General features: G+C 36.7%; 1 protein-coding gene across 25 annotated transcripts in view; it reads left to right on the forward strand.

The window, feature by feature from the left end:
- The window catches only part of LOC139359089 (uncharacterized), a 672031-nt gene that overhangs the window by 376640 nt on the left and 274505 nt on the right, over positions 1 to 20886 (forward strand). The window contains exon 1 of one of the 25 annotated variants that reach the window (XR_011614732.1): positions 11738 to 13701. The exons of the other annotated variants lie outside the window; for them this stretch is intronic. The gene's annotated coding sequence lies outside the window, so the exon portion shown is untranslated. Of the gene's footprint in view, positions 1 to 11737; positions 13702 to 20886 lie in introns of those variants that run through there. 25 annotated transcript variants of the gene reach the window in all.

Here is a 20886-nt window from a genome sequence, read left to right on the forward strand (position 1 = left end):
TGAATTTCCAGTGTTCATTCAGAGTTGTTAAAATGATACTTCTATTTGACTCTCTGCTGCTCCCAGGAGGGTCGTTCTGTGCCTTCACAATCTTCCCTAATTAGCTTATGCTTCATATGGGACTCCACCAGTCTCCAAGCCACATCTAAAAATAGTCCTATACATACTAAGCTTATTGACGGTGGTAAGACTCTCATAGGGCCATAGGACACTTGCTGCAGATAGTAAATGAAAATTGTGCCTGGATATCTTTTGCATTCTACTTTTTGTGTCTTGTAATGTTATCTATAATGTGATCATATCTGGATATCACTACTTGTTCTCAGAATTATTGTTTCTTTTTTCTCATAGTCTTGATACTTTACATTTCAAAATTACTATATAGCTAATTGTAAATATGTCCCCTTTATATTTATTTATTTTACTTTAAGTTCCCGAATACATGTGCAGAACATATAGGTCTGCTACATAGGTCTATGTGTGCTATGGTGTTTTGTGGCACCTATCAACCTGTCATCTAGGTTTTAAGCCCTACATGCATTAGGGATTTGTCCTAATGCTCTCCCTCCCCTCACTGCCCATCGCCTGACAGGCCCCAGTATATATTGTTTCCTGCTCTTTGTCCATGTGTTCTCATTGTTCAACTCCCACTATGAGTGAGAACATGCGGTGTTTGGTTTTCTGTTACTGTATTAGTTTGTGAGGATGATAGCTTCCAGCTTCATCCATGTCTCTGCAAAGGACATGATCTCTTTCCTTTTTATGGCTGCATAGGATTCCGTCATGTATATTTACCACATTTTCTTTATCCAGTCTATCATTGATGGGCATTTGGGTTAGTTCCATGTCTTTGCTATTGTAAACAGTACTGCAATACATGCACATGTGTCTTTATATAGTAGAATGATTTATATTCCTTTGGGTATATACCCAGTAATAAGATTGCTGGGTCAAATAATATTTCTGGTTCTAAATCCTTGAGGAATCACCACACTGTCTTGCACAATGGTTGAACTAATTTACATTCCCACCAAAAATGTAAAATCATTCCTATTTCTCCACAGCCTTACCAGCATCTTTTGTTTCTTAATTTTTTAATAATCACCATTCTGACTGGTGTGAGATGATATCTCATTGTGGTTTGTATCATCCTGATACCAAAACCTGGCAGAGACACAACAGAAAAAGAAAACTTCAGGCCAATATCCCTGATGAATATCGATGCAAAAATTCTCAGTAAAATATTTGCAAACCAAATACAGCAGCACATCAAAAAGCTTATCCACCATGATCAAGTTGGCTTCATCCCTGGGATGCAAGGCTGGTTCAACATACACAAACTGATAAACATAATCCATCACATAAACAGAACCAATCACAAAAAAACACATGATTATGTCAATAGATGCAGGAAATGCCTTTGATAAAATTTGACATCCCTTCATGTTAAAAATTCTCAATAATCTAGGTATTGATGGAACATATCTCAAAATAATAAGAGCTATTTATGACAAACCCACAGAATATCATACTGAATGGGCAAAAGCTGAAAACATTCCTTTTGCAAACCAGTACAAGACAATGATGCCCTCTCTCACCACTCCTATTCAACATAGTATTGGAAATTCTGTCCAGGGCAATCAGGCCAGAGAAAGAAATCAAGGGTATTCAAATAGGAAGTGAGGAAGTCAAATTGTCCCTGTTTGCAGAAGACATGATTCTATATTTAGAAAACCCTATCATCTCAGCCCAAAAACTCCTTAGGCTGATAAGCTGCTTTGGCAATATTGCAGGGTACAAAATCAATATGCAAAAATCACAAGCATTCTTATATACCAACAGTAGATAAGCAGAGAGCCAAATCAAGAATGAACTCCCATTTACAATTGTTACAAAGAGAATAAAATACCTATGAATACAGCTAATGAGGAACCTGAAGGACCTCTTCAAGGAGAACTACAAACCACTGTTCAAGGAAATAAAAGAGGACACAAACCAATGGAAAAACATTCCATCCTCATGCATAGGAAGAATCAATATTGTGAAAATGGCCATATTGCCCAAAGTAATTTATAGATTCAATGTTATTTCCATCAAACTACCACTGACATTCCTCACAGAGTTAGAGAAAACAAATTTAAATTTCATATGGAACCCACAAAGAGCCCATATAGCCAAGACAATACTAAGCAAAAAGAACAAAGCTGGAGGCATCACACTACCTGACTTCAAACTGTACTACAAGGCTACATTAATTAAAACAGCATGGTACTGGTACCAAAACAGACATATAGACCAATGGAACAGAGCAGAGACCTCAGAAATAATGCCACACATCTACAGCTACCTGATCTTTGACAAACCTGACAAAAACAAGAAATGGGGAAAGGATCCCCTATTTAATAAATAGTACTGGGAAAACTGACTAGCCATATGCAGAAAACTGAAACTGGACCCCTTCTTTACACCTTGTATAAAAATTAACTCAAGATGGATTAAAGACTTTAAACCCCCAAACCATAAAAACCCTAGAAGAAAACCTAGGCAGTACCATTAGGACATAGGCATGGGCAAAGATTTCATGACAAAAACACCAAAAGCAATCACAACAAAAGCCAAAATTGACAAATGGGATCTAATTAAAGAGCTTCTGCACAGCAAAAGAAACTATCATCAGAGTCAACAGGCAACCTACAGAATGGGAGAACATTTTTGCAATCTACCCATCTGACAAAGGTCTAATATCCAGAATTTACAAGGAAATTAAACAAATTTACAAGAAAAAAAAAAACCCATCAAAAAGTGGGCAAGGGGCATAAACAGACACTTTTCAAAAAAAGGCATTTATATAGCCAACAAACATGAAAAAAAGCTCAACATTGCTGATCATTAGAGAAATGCAAATCAAAACCTTTTTATTTAATTAATAAGTAATAATAGCCAATGACATTTTTTTCACCAAGAATGAGAAGAACAAATATGCTTTTCTTTAAAAAGGCTATCTTGAATTCAACTTCTAATTTATTCTTTTACTCAGTTATATTTTGGGGCGAGAGAAAGAGAGCTCTTTGGAATTTCTCTTACAAATCTCAGATCAATAATGTGATACTTATTCGAATTCATACACGTTTAGAAAAGCCCCTCATGAATTGGATGTATATGCTGCCTGTATCCTTTACCAAATAACAGTTCTTAGAATTTCTTTTTGTACTCCATATTTACTTAAATACAAACCTATATTTATATTTACAAAGTTGAAGATTATATCTTAAAATAATTGAATCTGGAAAAAGCCATTTGGGAGGTGGTAAATGGAATTTCAGAGCTAAAGGAGGGATGTAGTCTGAGGATCATACCTCTTTTCTTGTGGGAGGGTCTAGGTTTTTTGTGAGCAGTTTTAACCAACCAGATATAAAGCAGATGTCTAATTCATGGTACTTGGGAAACCCAGAACCAAAGAAGTAATTCAAATACAGATGCCCTGGGTCAAAATGTTAAATTGAGTGTATACTTATTAAGGGCATGCCCTTGAAGAATCCAATATATTTTCCCCTAAATATGGCTTTTGGCTAGACTCGCTCTGAAAATTAATATTTGTCACTGATAGATGGTCTAGTCCCTCTCGCTCTCACTTTTTCCTTCTTTACTCCACATGTTTGTTCACTGGTGATCAGAAGATTGTAAAAACATGTAAACATAATCTTAAAATACAGAAAAGAGTGTGAAGAAAAACTGGTTGTGACTTTCATGTGATGGTTTCCAACCTTGGGAAACATACCCTTGCCTATTATCATAGCTTTTTTCTGGATGCACCCACCCTTCACTATCATTTAGGCTGGCGGGAGGCAGACCCACCTTGCATGGAGGTGTTAGATTGTGGAGAACAGGACTCAATGGTCTACATGAACTTCAGTTGGGAAGAGGTAGGCTGGTATCTATAATATGATGGCAGGTAAAAGACTAAGGAACACTAGTTGAGGGGCTAAGGAGAATGGGTGAGCCCCTGTGAAGGAACTAATGGAAAGTTACGTTTTTCTTTCCTGCATTATAATCACATTCCATTTGCCTATGGCTTCTTGGTAGTCTTTGGGAGTCTAAGGGAAGGTTACCTATATCCTTGAGAAGAAACAACCCAGAGAGAGTAATGGTATCACATGCGTGCTTTTCTCATTGAGTCTGCAGTGGTGGGGAAAACTGTGGAACAAAGGGTAAGCACTGAAACTACTGCTACTTGTGTAAAAAGGAAGAATGACTTCCTAAGGCTGGAGAAAATGGGAAGCAACTGGATGACATTCATATTTGAAGAATGTGTGACCATTATCATTATCACCATTGTCACCAATGACAATGTTGCCTGAAATTTGTGGAGCATAGTGTATTTTTGAAAGTACTTTGCCCTAGAATCATCTAATTTGCTTTTTAGTTAAAATTTTTACTGTAGATATAGCTGGGAAAACTCTGCTTCATAAGAAATCTGTATAACAATAAAATAAGACACCCCAATTTAAGATACTGGGAAATTTCAGAAGCCACAAATCATATATGATAATAGTGTATAGTTTGTGAGTTTATACTATGGGAAAGAACTATTTTTTTACATTTTTAAATTTATTTTCGCATGTATACATATAAAATACACAGATATATATACATGTCCTATGCAAATAAACATACAAAAATACACTAATACAAAATACATTTATTTTCTCATCTCATCCTCCCAACGACCCTATAAGATATAAACTGTAATTACTTTCATTGAATAGATACTGAAACAGAGACATAAATAGATTAAATAACTTACTTTAAGAGGTATACTGGGATTTTAATCCAGACCATTGAATTGCAGGAATGTCTTGCTTCGCCTCTGCCACATAGGACAATGGTTTGCTCATGCTCTCAGTCAGTTTCAGAAATAGTTCCCATGTATTAAGAATTGGTTGAAAAATGCTGAGATAATCTTTAAGTTGTATTGCAAGGGAAAACCCTTCCCACTTGTTTTATATGCATCATATTTACAGTCAGTCAGTATTTGTATTTGTAAGTGGGGATACATTTAAATGCAATGTCATACACTTTGAAAGTGCAATACATTTTTGTTACTTGGTTAAAATTCATCACAGAAGTCATTTTTCTCCCAAGAAATGTCTGAGTACATTAACTTAAAAGATGATATTGGCAAGCTGATAGCATACATATTTTAAATAGAATGTTCAACTGTATTTAATGTGTATTTGTGAGAAATAGCTGTGTATTCATGGAGTTTATGAAGAGCTAAGCTTGCTTATCACTTGCCTCCCAATAGTGAACTGTTCCTTCTTTGCAAATACTCAGTCACCTAACAGAAGGAAGGGGAAAAAAAGACTGTTTTTTAATTAAAGGTTTCTAATATGTAAACACTGTCCCATAAATGAGACAGAATTTACCTTTATTAGGTACAGACCTTATGTTGTAAGTGAGATATTTGACTGAAGAGAGAAAAAAAATTACATTTTGTTGTACTACTCTGCCTTGATTACATAATGGAAGCCCAAGTCATGATTGAAAAGGTTTTAAATGTTAAGGGACATCATCTTACTCTTTAGGTATTAACAGTAAATACTGTCATAAGCTTTGAATAACTGAAGGACTGACTTGAAAGGGGGTTGGAAATGCACCAGAAGTTTATGCAGGTTTGATAATTAAATAAGTAAATAGGAAAAACTGGAAAAGGCAAAAAAGAGCAGGAGAAAGAGAAGTTGAGTATGATGCATTACATGAGCAGGCATTAAAATTAAATAAAGTGGAGGTGCCCTGATTTAAATTTATTAAGGAAAACAGAAATAACTGCTGGTTATATTACATAATTGACCATAAAAATATAGATATTAAAAGCTGCTTATCCATTAAGAATTCAAAAAATGATATCTGCAACCCAGGTGCATGGGAGTGAGGAGCCCAGAAACAATGGGAAAGGTGAGATAATACTACTTACGGTGCAGCCCAATGCTACAAGGCAGGAGAACCATGGATGGTGGGAAGTATTTTGTTAGGTAGTGAGTGTAAGTCCCCTATGAAAGAGTATTTCAATCTTCTTTTTGTTAATACTCAGCGGCCAATAAATGGAAAGACAGAACAAGAACTAAATCAGTTTAACAAGGCAATCACCAGGACCCTTGGGAAGCAGGCTTGTTAAGTGGACTGTTTGCAGATGTAGAAACTTATACAGGAGAAGGTGAAGGTGCCTGATGAATGCTCTGGGTTCTAGTGTCTTAAAATGTAAAAGCAGTCTTTTTCATTGTGTGTACCAGGATCAACTGCAATGTTTGTTACAAATGTTGATCCTCTGCTCTCAAACTAGACTTACTGAAACAGAATTCTCAAACTAGACTTACTGAAACAGAGCCTACATTCATTTATTTAAAAAAATGTTTCTAAGTGATTGTTATGTCCATTAAGTAACAATCATCTTATTATGGGATGTTTAGATAGAAGGGATCTTACAAAATAGAACTCTGAGTGTGACAGTAAATCTGTTGCAAGAGAGGTATGGAATAGTCAGAGAAGAGAGAATAAGAAACTCTTTATCCTTGGACCTCTAAAATAGATAGGATATTTTTTCCATTAACAGTAACTTAGAACATCTTGAAAAAGATTCATTGCTACTTAACCATAGGAGGTTTCAGGCAAGAAGGCCCAGAACTACAGGTGGGAGAGGTCCTGTCAAGACTAGAAGGCACAGAGGTTGGTGATGACTTCGCACCAAGAGGCTGCAAAGATATAACGTGACATCTATGCATAGCAATACTTCAGTGACTGCATTCCTTGACTTATATTTTTTAATGTGCATGAAATTTTGGTAATACATTACTGAGTACTACTCATTTTGCTGAAACAAGTGGGAATGCCTCTTACATTGAGATAAAATATCTGATAGAACTCTAGACATTGACTATTTTGAAAGAAAAATTCTAGGATTGTCTGGGTATGGGGAGAAAGGAGGTACCAGTGACAATTTCAGTTCTTCTGGTTGGTGATTACAATATTTGTGAAGAATAAAATCGTGAAAAGGAAACAGTAGGGAATGTGGATGGTACTGAATGAAATAAAATGAGTTCCTGGTATGGGTTCAGCATATACTTGGTTAAAACAATGAAAAGTATGTTTGGAAGAACTTTAAGAGACCCCATCTCTTGCTTTTAATCTGAATTCGATGGATAGAAGTAAAATTCTGGATAAAACAGCCATACAAGATTGCAAATAGAGGATAAAAATGAGAATCAGGAGTTGGATGTAGTGGTGTATGCCTGTAATCCTAACAACTCAGGAGGCTGAGGCAGGAAGATACCTTGAACCTAGGGGGAACCATGATTGCACTACTGCATTCCAGCCTGCAAGACAGAGTAAGACCTTGTCTCTTGAAAGAGAGAGAGAGAGAGAGAAAGTAAGAAAGAATGAAGGTAAAGAAGAAAGAAAGAAGAGTCAGATCAAGAAGAAACATAGCAGGAACATTTTTTCATAATTTTAGATGGGTATAATGGGGAAATAATATTTCTGGTTTCAGGTATCTGTGTATTAAAGGCACCCAGTATAAGTGATTACCAAACAAAATGGAACTTTTTTATACATGAATGCAAAATATTATGATAGGCATAGCCAAGACTTCATTTGAGACTCAACAAATATAATATGGCATTGAAAGGAACAATTTGATCAAAGATCTTAAGTCTAATTAAAACCAAGAGGAAATAGTTTTGTAAGATATGAATACATTACTTCTGATATAGATCACAAAACTGCCATGCAGCTCAGCTATAAATAGGGAATTCAGAAAATATAATGAATCTTGTTAACATTCTTCCTTCAAAATAAACAAAATTTTAATTTTTAGCTGATATATTTACCGTTAAGATATTGGGGCCGGGTGCGGTGGCTCATGCCTATCATCCCAGCACTTTGGGAGGCTGAGGTGGGCAGATCACGAGATCAAGAGACTGAGACCATCCTGGCCAACATGATGAAACCCCATCTCTACTAAAAATACAAAAATTAGCTGGGTGTGGTGGCAGGCGCCTGTAGTCCCAGATACTCAGGAAGCTGAGGTAGGAGAATCACTTGAACCCGAGAGGCAGAGGTTGTAGTGAGCTGAGATCACGCCACTGCACTCCAGCCTGGTGACAGAGTGAGACTCTGCCTCAAAAAAAAAAAAAAAAAAAAAGATATTGGTGTGTCTTTTTCCAGAATGTTTCTTACACACTTTACATTGTTATTGAATGGTAGATAAGAGTTTTACACTGCATGTTTCATTAATATTACATAACAAGAGTTTTTGTATTATTAGAATTTTTAACAAATGATATTGGATAACCCATAAATGTATTTAATCATGTTGTTGTGCTTTTATGTTCTTTTGAATTTTTTTCCTACTATACAACTGTGATGAAGGGGCTTCATTAAGGGGCTTCATAGAATTCTGGAAAAGAAAGAAGAGTCAGATCAAGAAGAAACATGGCAGGAAAAATTTTTCATAATTTTGAAATAATATTTCTGGTTTCAGATATCTGTGTATTTAAGACACCTAGTATAAGTGATTACCAAAGCAAATGAAACTCTTACTTTGGGGTCAAATGTTAGAAACACTTTTTAGTTTCTAGAAACAATTTGGACATCATTTTTCAGAAATGTTCCAACAGTCTTACCAGCAGTTTGTGTTCATCTCAGTGTACTTTCTTGTGTACTAAATCTTATGATATTAGTAATAATTATTATTTTACCAGTTTTAAAGGGCAAAATGGTATGTGATTATAGTTTCAATGTGTACCTTTTCATTTGTGTTGCGGATGAAATATTTACGTTTATTAACTATTTTATTTATCTACATTCATGTATACGTGTACAAAATAGTTTCTTTTACTTATTTAACCATCAAAAACTTTTTTTTTTCCTCTTCTCTACTTATATGTACTCATCGTGTAGCTAAGTCTCAGTCGATGGTTTGTGACCCAGTTTAGTTCATAGGGTCTTTTGGAACCTCTAGGATATTGACAGGGGAGTAGCACCTAACTTTGGTGTTGTGCTGTTGTATATTTCCTAATTTTTAACTATTATGTTGGCCATCATATGACAATTTTAGGTGAAGGCATGAAAGCTATTTATTTGCATACGCACAGATGCCTCATCCAACAGTGGGTTCTTGATATATTGTTGAGTTTTCTATGTGGGCCTCCAAAGATGGTAATTTCTTCATGAGAGAAATTTTGCATCCTGAACAATAGAGGAGTCTCCTCTGGATCTGATCTTTGGGGATATTTGTAAGCTCTACTTGGAACCCTAAAGCACTTCTCTCAAACCTCTCATGTCACATTTGTGAACCCTGAAAACAAAACTCCTACATTTAGCAGGAAAAACTTTAAACAAAAGATTCTTACAGGCCAGGAGTGGTAGCCCATGCTTATAATCCAGCATTTTGGGAGGCCAAGGCAGGAGGATTGCTTGAGCTCAGGAGTACAAAAATCTTCTTTAATTAGCTGGACATGGTGACATGTCCTGTATTACCAGGTACTTGGGAGGCTGAGGCAAGAGGATCACTTCAGCCCAGGAAGTCAAGGCTGTAGTGAGCCGTGATCTCACCACTGCACTCTAGCCTGGGTGACAGCATGAGACCCTGTCTCTAAAAAAAAAAAAAAAAAAAAATTCTTATAGACATCATCACATACTGGATAGTTAGATAGTTCTTTGAATACCTTTTGTTATTCTCATTTTACTTTTATCAGTGCTCAGTAATTTTTCAAATTCACACTCTGGTTTGATAAACAGATCTTCTTAATCATTGTGTTTGACTTAACTAGCTGCTTCAAAGAACTGAATATTTTTGGATTAGATTTGATACACACTGGGATTTTTTTTTCTTTTAACAAAGTAAATTTTGTTGGGTATGTAATTGCCTGATTGTTTCTTGTTTGCTACACAAAGAAAACCAATCCTCTGAAACAATGGTATTGCAGTAGAGAAATAGTTTAATTATCGCAGGGCTAGCCCAGCAAGAGATGGGAGTTTATTCCTCAAATCAGCCTTCCCAGGAACTCAGAGCAAGGGTTTTTATGGATAATTTGGTGGGCAGAGGGCTAGGGAATGGGTAATGCTTATTGACTGGGGACGAAAACATAGGGGTGTGGAAAGCAGTCCTGTGTGCTGAGCCAGCCTCTGGGTGGGGGCCATGGGACAGTTTGAGTTATGAATCAAGGGGCTGGGTAGAGTCAGTTGGTCACCAGAATGCAAAAGTTTGAATAATATCTCAAAAGAACAATCTTAAGGCTCTAAATAGTGACGTTATCTATAGAAGCAAATGGGGAAGTCACAAATCTTGTGACCTCTGGCCACATGACTCCCAAGCAGCAAGGAATTACAGAGAAGCAAGCTAGGGAATAATGTCTGGTTACTCTTTACGCTGACATTTTAGCAGAATTCAGGCCCCTCCCATAATCCCAATCTCATGGCCTTTCGTTAGTTTAGTTGCAGTCCCTGAGCAAACAGGGGGTTAGTTTTAAGGAGGGACTATTATCATCCTTGCTTCAAAGTTAAACTATAAACTAAGTTCCTCTCATGGTTAGCTTGGCCTATGCCCAATAATGAGTGAGGACACTCAGGCTCTGAGGCTAGAAGCAAGATGGAGTAAGCCATGCTAGACTTCTGTCACTGTCATAATCTTTGCAAAGGTGGTTTCAGGTATATGAACAAGGTTCTATCCATTATACATGCTATGAATAACTTTATGCAAACATACCCAAAGGGTGTAATTATAAGAACTTCTTTCTTTCTTATTTCATAGGTGAAAAAGGTTTTAATATATTTTGTATATTAACTCCTCATCTGATGTATGATTTGCAAGCATATATATTCTCCCATCCCATAGGTTTTGGGGTCATAATAAAAATAATCATTGCTTATAATACTGTCATGGAGATTTCCTATGTTTTATTGTAGTAGTTTTAGAGTTTCAAGTTTTATGTTGAAGTCTTTAATCCATTTTCAGTTGATTTTTGCATGTGGTATGAGATAAAAGTTTAATTTCATTCTGCATGTTCATATACAGTTTTCTCAGCACCATTTATTGAAGACAGTTCTTTCCCCATTGTGTATTCTTGGCACCTTTGTTGAAAATTAACTGACCATGTGTGGGTTTCTTTCTAGGTGGTTCTCTCTCCCTCCCTCTCTCTCTTTTTTTTTTTTTTAAAGACATGGTCTTGCTCTGTCATTCAGGCTGAAGTGCAGTGGCATGATTATGGCTCACTGCAGCCTCAACTTTCCAGGCTCAAGTGATCCTCCTGCCTCACCCTCCAAACTAGCTAGGACTACAGGTGTGTGCTCCATGCCCAACTATTTTTAAAATCTTTTTTTGTAGAGATAGGGTCTAACTGTGTTGACGAGGATGATCTTGAATTTCCAGGCTCAAGCAATCCTCCTAACTTGGCTTCCCAAAGTACTTGGATTACAGGTGTGAGCCACTGAACCTGGCCTCTTTTTTTTAAGTGTTAGTTAGGAATACATCTTGGTTTCCAAATAATGTCCTTTCTACATTTTTACTATTTATTTCTGTATTTGTTGGATTATGATTAGAAAACATGACCTCTGCGTTTTAAATTTGTTAAAGTTTTCTTTGTGAATAAATTCATATTGATTTTAATAAATATTCCATATGTATACAAAACTTTTGTATTATTTGTTCCAGAGATGTGAATACGTATGTCTACTAAATTTTTTTCTTAATTGTATTATTTTTGTATTTTAAACTCCTCCATACTCTTTTTTTTAGCTTACTAAAATTGTTTAATTCTGAATAAAGCATATTGAAGACTACACTTTTATCTGGTTCTCCTGGAATATCTTGAATATTTGAATTTTCCAGTTAGCTTCTATTAGTATGTTCCATACAGGTTTATTGCTATTATGTTGTCTTCAAAATGTTGCCTTTTTTATTACAAGTATTTTTCTGAGTACTTTATTTTTTATTTTTGTTTTTGAGACAGGGTCTTGGTCTGTCATCCAGGCTAGAGTGCAGTGGCATAATCTCAGCTCACTGCAGCCTCAACCTCCCAAGCTCAAGAAATCCTTCCACCTCAGCCTCCCTAGTAGCTGGGACTATAGGCACATACCACCATGGCCAGCTAATTTTGTTTCTTTTTTGTAGAGACAAAGTCTCACAATGTTGATCAGACTGGTCTCAAACTCCTGGACTCAAGTAATCCTCCTGCCTTGGCCTCCCAAAATGTTGAGGATTACAGGCATGAACCACTGTGCCTGACCTGAATATCTTATTTTGTTTTAAGCTCTTGCATCACATATTTCTGGATGGTCCATTATCATCTATTCCAACTTTGTGTATTAATTGTAAGGTTCATTGCTAAACACGGTTTTAGGTCTTCTTTATTTTCCTCTATTGCGAAGTCTTGGTTTTGCTTCATTTATGTTAAGAACTTACACAAGTATTTCCTTAAGATCTTTTATGTGGGTCACACCCTCTCAGACTTCTACATTCTCAAATACCTGCTTATACCCTGACAGATGAATGACATCTTGGCTGTCTACAGGACTGCTGAATTAAATTTGTTTTTCTTAGCAGTGATTCCAGTATTTGTAGATTTTAGTGTAACAAGTGATACAGTAAGTGTCAATATGAAATTTATTTCTTTGAAGTTAACTTCTCTCGAAATACTTGTAGATTTTTCTCTTGACTCTTTAACTTCATAGATTTTACCATACTATGTTGATTTTGTTTCTTTTAACATTGATCAGGACTGAGAAACCTATAAACTCAGTCTGTTTTCAGTGTAGTCATTTTATCCTTCTTTTGTTTATTTACTGCCTGTTTGTCATTACTTTATTTTTTTTTCTAGCACTGTAGTAGCCACATTTCAGGATTCTTGGACTTATCCTTCAAGGCTTTTTAATTTTCTAAGATAATTCCATCATTTTACATTTTTAGATATGTCTTTCATTATTCTACTTTTGGCTCTATACTTGGCTCAATGGTGGACATATTTAATGTCCTAAACTGTGTAGTGGAGAAGTCATGTTTCTTTTTTATGCAACAGAAACCACTTAGTATTATAGTTTGTTCATCTTGCTATCTTTCTCCTTGTAGTAGCAGAATTCTAAGATGGTCCCTGTGACAGTTGATCTTGGATGTCAACTTGACTGGATTAAGTGATACCCAGATAGCTGCTTGTTAATGTTTTCTTAGACAAGGAGTTGATTCCTTTTCTGATAAGAAAGAAACCCAGTTAGTTTGGCATTTGGTTAGAAAACTTGAGCTGCCCTAGGTGTGTCTGTGAGGGTATTTATGAAAAAGACTGGCATTTGAGTTGGCGGACTGAGTGGGGAAGATTCTCCCTCAATGTGAATGAGCACCATCCAGTCAGCTGGGGACCCATAAGGAACAAAAAAGCAGAGTGAGAGTGAATTGGGGTTCCCTCTTCTTGAGCCAGAACATCCTTCTTTTCTTGTCCTTAAGATGTCAAAGTTCCAGGTTCTCTGGCCATTGTATTCCAGGATTCCCACCAGTGGCCTCCCAGGCTTTTGGAACTTTGACCTCAGACCGAAGGTCGCGCCATCAGTTTCCCTGGTTTTAAGGCCTTTGGCCTTGGACTGAGCTACACTACCAGATTTCCTGGTTCTTCAGCTTGCAGAGAACCTATGGTGGGACTCCTCAGCCTCTATAATCATGTAAGCCAATTCCCCTTCTCATTTCTCTTTCTCTCTCTCTCTTTAGAATGCGTTCCCATTCTAAGTATAAGAAAACTGAAGCTCAAAGATGTAGGAACTGTGCTGAAACTCACAGAGAGAGAGAGAGAGAAAGCTATATGTGTATGTATATGTATGTGTATATATGTGTGTGTGTATATATATATGTGTGTGTGTGTGTGTGTGTGTGTGTGTATATATGAAATTTCCTATTGGTTCTGTCTCTCTGGAGAATCCTGACTAAAACAGTCTCTAAAATTTTCTACCCTTGGTGTATATACCCAGGACAATCCCCTTACCTTTGTGGGCGTGCAGCCTGTGAATATAGTGGCATAGTTACAGCCTTGATTAGATTATGGTCTATGAGAAGTGTGATGAGAAAGTAACTTCCAAGATTATGTTACGTTATTCTTCTGCTGGCCTTACAGAAGTAAACTGCCAGGTTATGAGAGGGCTATGTAGCTAGGGTTTGAGGTTAGTATATAGGAGCTGAGAGTGACTCCCAGCCAACAAGAAAATAAGTGAAACAACTTCAAGGAACTAAATTGTGACAACCACCTGAACAAGCTAGGTAGAGGACCCTGAACTTCAAATGAGATTACATTCTTGGCTGACACTCTGAAATCAGTCTGGTGAGACACTCACCAGCTACTCAGGGTAACAGTAATTCTCCAAGAGATGGCTTACAGCTTATATAGCTTATATATCTTCATATATATATATAGATATATTACATAGATATCTATATATATATCTTCTTATATATATATCTTATATATATATAGCTTATATATCTTCATCAGAGAACAATAAAGTTTAGAGGTGTTGACAAGACAAAGGCAAAGAACCTTGAGTCTCCAGGGGCAGCAAATTGTGGGAAGGCAAATATAAGGGAAACTAATGATGGAAAGGCTAGTTATTGAAGTTTCTTGTATAGTTTTGTCAGTGCTGTCTCTAGGCTGGTAAGGGTCTAAAGTCTGATAATTGTATTTGTCCTTCCTTTCAGAAATGAGAGGAGAAATGTACTTGTAAATTTATACCCTGTTTTTAGGCAAATAGGGAGAGGAGAGAGAGCTTTTCTTGTATCTGCTTCTTCTCAACTGTGTCCAGCTCAAAGGAATCCTTATGCCAAAGTGGCAAAGTGGCACATTTTGGGGTAGCATATTGTTACTTCATTCTAAGATGGGAATGTTAGTCTTCGGAAAAGATACTGCTGTTAGTTTAAAAAAAGCAACATAATATATGTATGTTTACATGTGTATACGTTAGTTAAAGAGCATGAATTTTTTACTCAGATTGCCCAAATTTCTCCATCTACTGAGTATGTGACCTTGGTAAATTACATAATCATTTAGTGCCTTGGCTTACATATTGATGCAATAAAGAAAATAGGATCTACTTTACAGGTTATCATGAGGATTAAATGAGTTAACATATGTAAAGTACTTAGAATAAGAACTAGCACATGTACAAGTTCAGCAAATATTGTCATTAATTGAAAACATATGCTAAGATATTACACAAAAAAGATGTATTCAGCCATTGGTTAATTATATCTTATTTGTTATATACAAAACATTGTTCTTAATGACAGAATATTAAGTTTTATGGGAGAGTGGTTTATTGAATATGTTGTGATTATCACTATTGTTTATTTCTTCATAATGTGACTGATAAAGAACAAGTATTTGTAATAAAAGAAGTATCAGTTTTCCATTTCCTTGGTGTTTCCTTGTGCTTTCATTATCAGTGTTACTTCAATCCGTGATATGTTTGCAAGTTGTCCTTTCGGGTTGTTAAAAGGTTATTATAGATAACTCTGCTGAGCACTTCTAATCAAAGCACATACTAGATGCTTCAATTGCTATGTCATTTAATTCTATTGGTAGTTTTGATAGTTGTTTGGGGAAGGGTGTAAAGCAAGTTTACTATGCACTGATTACAACTTCAGCCCACTGCATCTTGGACTACAATTTCTGCTACTTACCTGAAACTAGTGAGACAGAAGACTGGCCCACACAACAAATTACATGAAGCTGGTTAATTACTTAGAGATAGGCAGAAAGGGACAGTAGAAACCTAGGAATCAGGGCAAGTGGGCACCCCAAGGCTCAAAAGAACTGCCCAGGATTAAATGGAATTCCATCTGTGTGAGTCCTACTTTCACAGCAGCTGAGGAACCCAGTAAAGGAGCCCACTCTCGGTTTTATACCTGAAAGACATCATGGCTTGCTGGACTTAATGCATTGAAGGGCATCATGTTTCTGAGAGCGACTGGACCAGAGTCCAGGATGTCCTGGCCAGTTCCTCCTTATATCAGTATGTAGCATTCCCTGCACATTTTATAGTTATTTTTGAGAACTACAAGCAAGAAGAAGTGAAAATAAGTTGCTCCAAGACCACCTGGAGAACTGTCCTGCATAGCTATGCTTATAGACAAACAGAGAGCCAAATCATGAGTGAACTCCCATTCACAATTGCTTCAAAGAGAATAAAATACCTAGGAATCCAACTTACAAGGGATGTGAAGGACCTCTTCAAGGAGAACTACAAACCACTGCTCAACGAAATAGAAGAGGACACAAACAAATGGAAGAACATTCCATGCTCATGGATAAGAAGAATCAATATCATGAAAATGGCCATATTGCCCAAGGTAATTTATAGATTCAATGCCATCCCCATCAAGCTACCAATGACTTTCTTCACAGAATTGGAAAAAACTACTTTAAAGTTCATATGGAACCAAAAAAGAGCCTGCATTGCCAAGACAATCCTAAGCCAAAAGAACAAAGCTGGAGGCATCATGCTACCTGACTTCAAACTATACTACAAGGCTACAGTAACCAAAACAGCATGGTACTGGTACCAAAACAGAGATATAGACCAATGGAACAGAACAGAGCCCTCAGAAATAATACCACGCATCTACAACCATCTGATCTTTGACAAACTTGACAAAAACAAGAAATGGGGAAAGGATTCCCTATTTAATAAATGGTGCTGGGAAAACTGGCTAGCCACGTGTAGAAAGCTGAAACTGGATCCCTTTCTTACACCTTATACAAAAATTAATTCAAGATGGATTAAAGGATTAAAGACTTAAATGTTAGACCTAAAACCATAAAAACCCTAGAAGAAAACCTAGGCAATACCATTCAGGACATAGGCATGGGCAACGACTTCATGTCTAAAACACCAAAAGCAATGGCTTAAACTGCCTCTGAAATATTCAAATAGATAGGTAACATGGACAGCTGGGAATATGGAAATATGAGTGTGGAGCTCAATTTGGGATTTAACAGCATATAGGTATAATTGAAGACGTGGAGATAAACTGGAGAGAGTATGAATTGAGAAGAGAGAAGAATGCAGGGTAAGAACTCTGATTAGGTAGAGGAAGATGTACCAGGAAAGAGAAAAGACATTAAAAATGGAGAGTATTCTAAGAAGAAAAAATATGGTTAGTAGTATCAATATTTCTAAGCAGCCAATAAAAGAAGATAATTTAAAAGTTTCTACTGGATTTAATAACATTAAGTCACGCATGGTTTTAGTAGGAATTTAGTAGAATTGAGGGTTGCTAATGCCAGATGACCGTAGGCTCACACATGAGTTGAACATGAGGAAATGAAGGGAATTAAAGTAGAAATTTGACTAAGAAGCCTATCTAGAAGTTCTAGAAATGACTACAACCTTTTCTCCAAAAGGACTTACTCGTTCATCAGAGGACTATAGTAAGCAGCTCTTATCAATGTCCTCTATCTACCTGGTCATGGATGGTCAGGGCCTGTTAGCATGATCACTAGATAAAAAGAGGGGATTAGTGGAGGCTTTAAATTATGTTTTATTTTTTATAAATTGCAAGAGTTGAAACATATGTCAGTGCTGATAAGGAGAAATAAGCAGAGAGGAAAATATGGTTCGCTGAGTCTTCAAGATCACACAGCCATTTACTGATAAAGCTGGGATTAGCAGTTCTAATACAGGGATTCTGGTTATTTTACCTTACTCTCCTAGGATTAAATTATGAACTTGGGTTTAACAGAGGAAAAATATAAATCGATAGCATCTGATAGTTTTTTATACATACTATGGAAGAGGGAGACACTACCATCATAGCTGCCAGATTAATATTGCAGGTGGTAAAGTTATTATGAAGTTACATGGGTATTTTTGTTTGTCAGTTTGTTTTAAAGGGTGAAACCACAAGCATATTGGGTTAGTGCTCTGGGAGGAGAGAAGAACAAAGCTGGTGACATGCATGGAGCACTTGCATTAGTCTGATGGAGATTTTGGCAGAAGATCTAACCTCAAACTATGTCTTTTGTTATTGTTATTTTTGATGTTGTCATCAACTTTTTATGTTGAGTTTTAGGATTTGAAATACCAGAGGCAAGCTAGGCCTACTTCTAATCCCCTCTTTTCTAGCTACTGATATTCTAAAGAGGGATAATTGCTCATCTTGATGGGCAGAGGTCCAGAATATTCTCTGAATCACATTTTCTCCATGAGTAAAGGTTCCTGTGTTAAACATATTAACAATCTCTTCTCTATAGCCTTCTCTCCAAAAGGACTTACTGATTCGTCAGAGGACTATATTAAGCAGCTCTTATCAATGTCCTCTACCTACCTGGTCATGGATGGTCAGGGCCTGTCAGCAGTTATCAATAAATGAATAAATGAATTCCATTTTGCCATGGGCTCTTTGTGTAATCATTCTATAAGATCCCACGGACAGGAATGAAAAGAGGCATAGATTTAGAGGGAAGAATTTGAACTTTCTCCAGTCCCTGGCAGTAACGTTTGTGGTCCCTCAATTGATTCTACTGATAGACATGATGAACTCTTTTAATATATTTATGCAAAATGTCACCTTTAACAGTTCACCATCAATTGGAGATTGCTTCCAAACATGGCTGCAATTTCCTACCCTTATCTATATCTATGCCCTTTTGCTATGTGATCTTACAGCTCCTCTAATCATGAGGTGGAGTCTATTTTTTCACCCTTAAATCAGACTTAACCAATAGAATTCAGTGCCACTGATGGTGTGGCAGTTTCATGTCCGGGCCTCAGTAGGCCTTAAGTGCTTTTGCTTGATTTCTTATGCCCAGGCTAGTCTGCTGGAGGATGAGAGGCCAATCACCAGAGCCACGTAAGCTTAGTTGCCCCAGCTGAGGTCTCAGACATGGAGAGACCCCAGCCAAGATTACCGACATGGTTTGCATTTGTGTCCCTGCCCGTATCTCGTCTAGAATTGTGGTCCCCTGTGTTGGGGGAGGGTTCTGGTGGGAGGTGAGTGGATCATGGGGGCAGATTTTCCCCTTGCTCTTCTCATGACAGTGAGTGAGTTATCATGAGACCTGGTTGTTTAAAAGTATGTGGCCACCTTCCCCTCCTCTCTCTCTTCCTTCTGCTCCAGCCACGTAGGATGTGCCTGTTTCCCCTTTGCCTTCCGCCATGATTGTAAGTTTCCTGAGGCCTCTCCAGCCATGCTTCCTCTAGAGTCTGCAAAACCATGAGCCAATTAAATCTCTTTTCTTTATAAATTACCCAGTGTCAGGTAGTTCTTTATACAATGCAGAAATGGACTAATACAATCAGCAAAGCTATCAGCCTAACTTACAGCTGATGACAACACGTAAAGGTGCTCTGCCATGACCAGATGAACAGCTCAACCGAGCATAGCCAACATTGCCAACACTTGGGAGCTGAATCTTTTTTTTTTTTTTTTTTTTTTTTAAGTGACTATGTATTGATATAATTTGTTAGCCAGTCACAGCTGGCCGATATACCATTCTGTTGTATTTCTGTATGTTAATGACGTCTGTCATCACCCAAGTGATGTTATCGCTGGGGACAATGAGTAGTTACTAAGTGACTATACACTCACCAGGCTGAGCTATTCACACTACAACACAATTTACCCACAGACATGTTTAAGAACTCAAATTTAGCTGACATCTCCAAGGTTCTCATTTAAATATGCAACTACACTGATTTGAAATCCTATTATTTATCACCAGTTGTTTGTATGCAATATGTTTCTAGGCACAATACAGATTGCCTGTGTTATAAACCACAGGGTGTGACCTACAGGAAATAGCACATTTTTTCTTATTTTACACTATAATTAGTATGTTTAAATCACAGAGTGAATCCAGAATATCAATCTGCTTAGTGTGTCTCCATTTAATTCACTAACAACATAAAATATATGTGCATTTGGCAGTTGAAATGAAAAATAATGAGGCACTTAGAGAAATTAGATTACTACATTATAATATAATAAGATTTTAATGATACAAGTAGCATATACCCCTCATACATTTTGGTATGTGAGAAGCTATACAATTATCAACAGTGTGGATTTTTTCCTTTCGGTTACCAGAAAGTATTCATGTGATTTATGATAGGATGTAATAATGTTGTTCTATTGGAATAAAATCTATTATGACACACATCACTTTTATTAATTCTATTCTATTGGATAATTGGAGACCTCCCCTCTTTTTTAAAATGACAGACTAGAGACCTCAGCTCATTTTACAGTTTTTAATTTCTTGCTTGTCTTTGGCTAAATCTTTTTCATAAATTTCAATTCAACAAAACATAAATGCAGCACCAAGGTAAAGCTTGATGAATTGGTTAGAATTAGCCCAGAAATCAAAGAAACTGGTTTAGTTGTTGTTGTTTAAATATTTATTCTGAATTGATTTGAAGTTTAGTTGATGAGAGCCATGTCTGAGTCACTCATATCACTGCTAACATTGAGTATGTATGGGTTTGCTGCTAAGATGTCAGAGCAAATAGAAGTCGCTTATGAGTAGTGGGCAAAGTTAAAATCACATCTGCTGAGAGTTTCAAGGTCCCTTGGCATGCAGTCTTCAGCAGATACCTGGCAGAATTGTTAAATGCCACACAGGAGTGACTTTTGGCTATGGCATACAGCACTGTCATCTCTTTTCCAGAATGACAGTGACACATACTCATTTCAGTAAATTGACTTTGCCAAGTGATACATTCATTGGAAAAGTTCAAGCCCAGAAAATAGAAAAAAAAAAGACAAGGTAGCATATGGACATGGAGAGATTTGCATGGCATTTCATAATGTATCAAGATAAGATTAGCAGCACTGTATTTTTCTCCATTAAAAACAAATTC

The sequence above is a fragment of the Macaca nemestrina genome, chromosome 16 (assembly GCF_043159975.1).
Source record: "Macaca nemestrina isolate mMacNem1 chromosome 16, mMacNem.hap1, whole genome shotgun sequence".
Taxonomy (NCBI): Eukaryota; Metazoa; Chordata; class Mammalia; order Primates; family Cercopithecidae; genus Macaca; species Macaca nemestrina.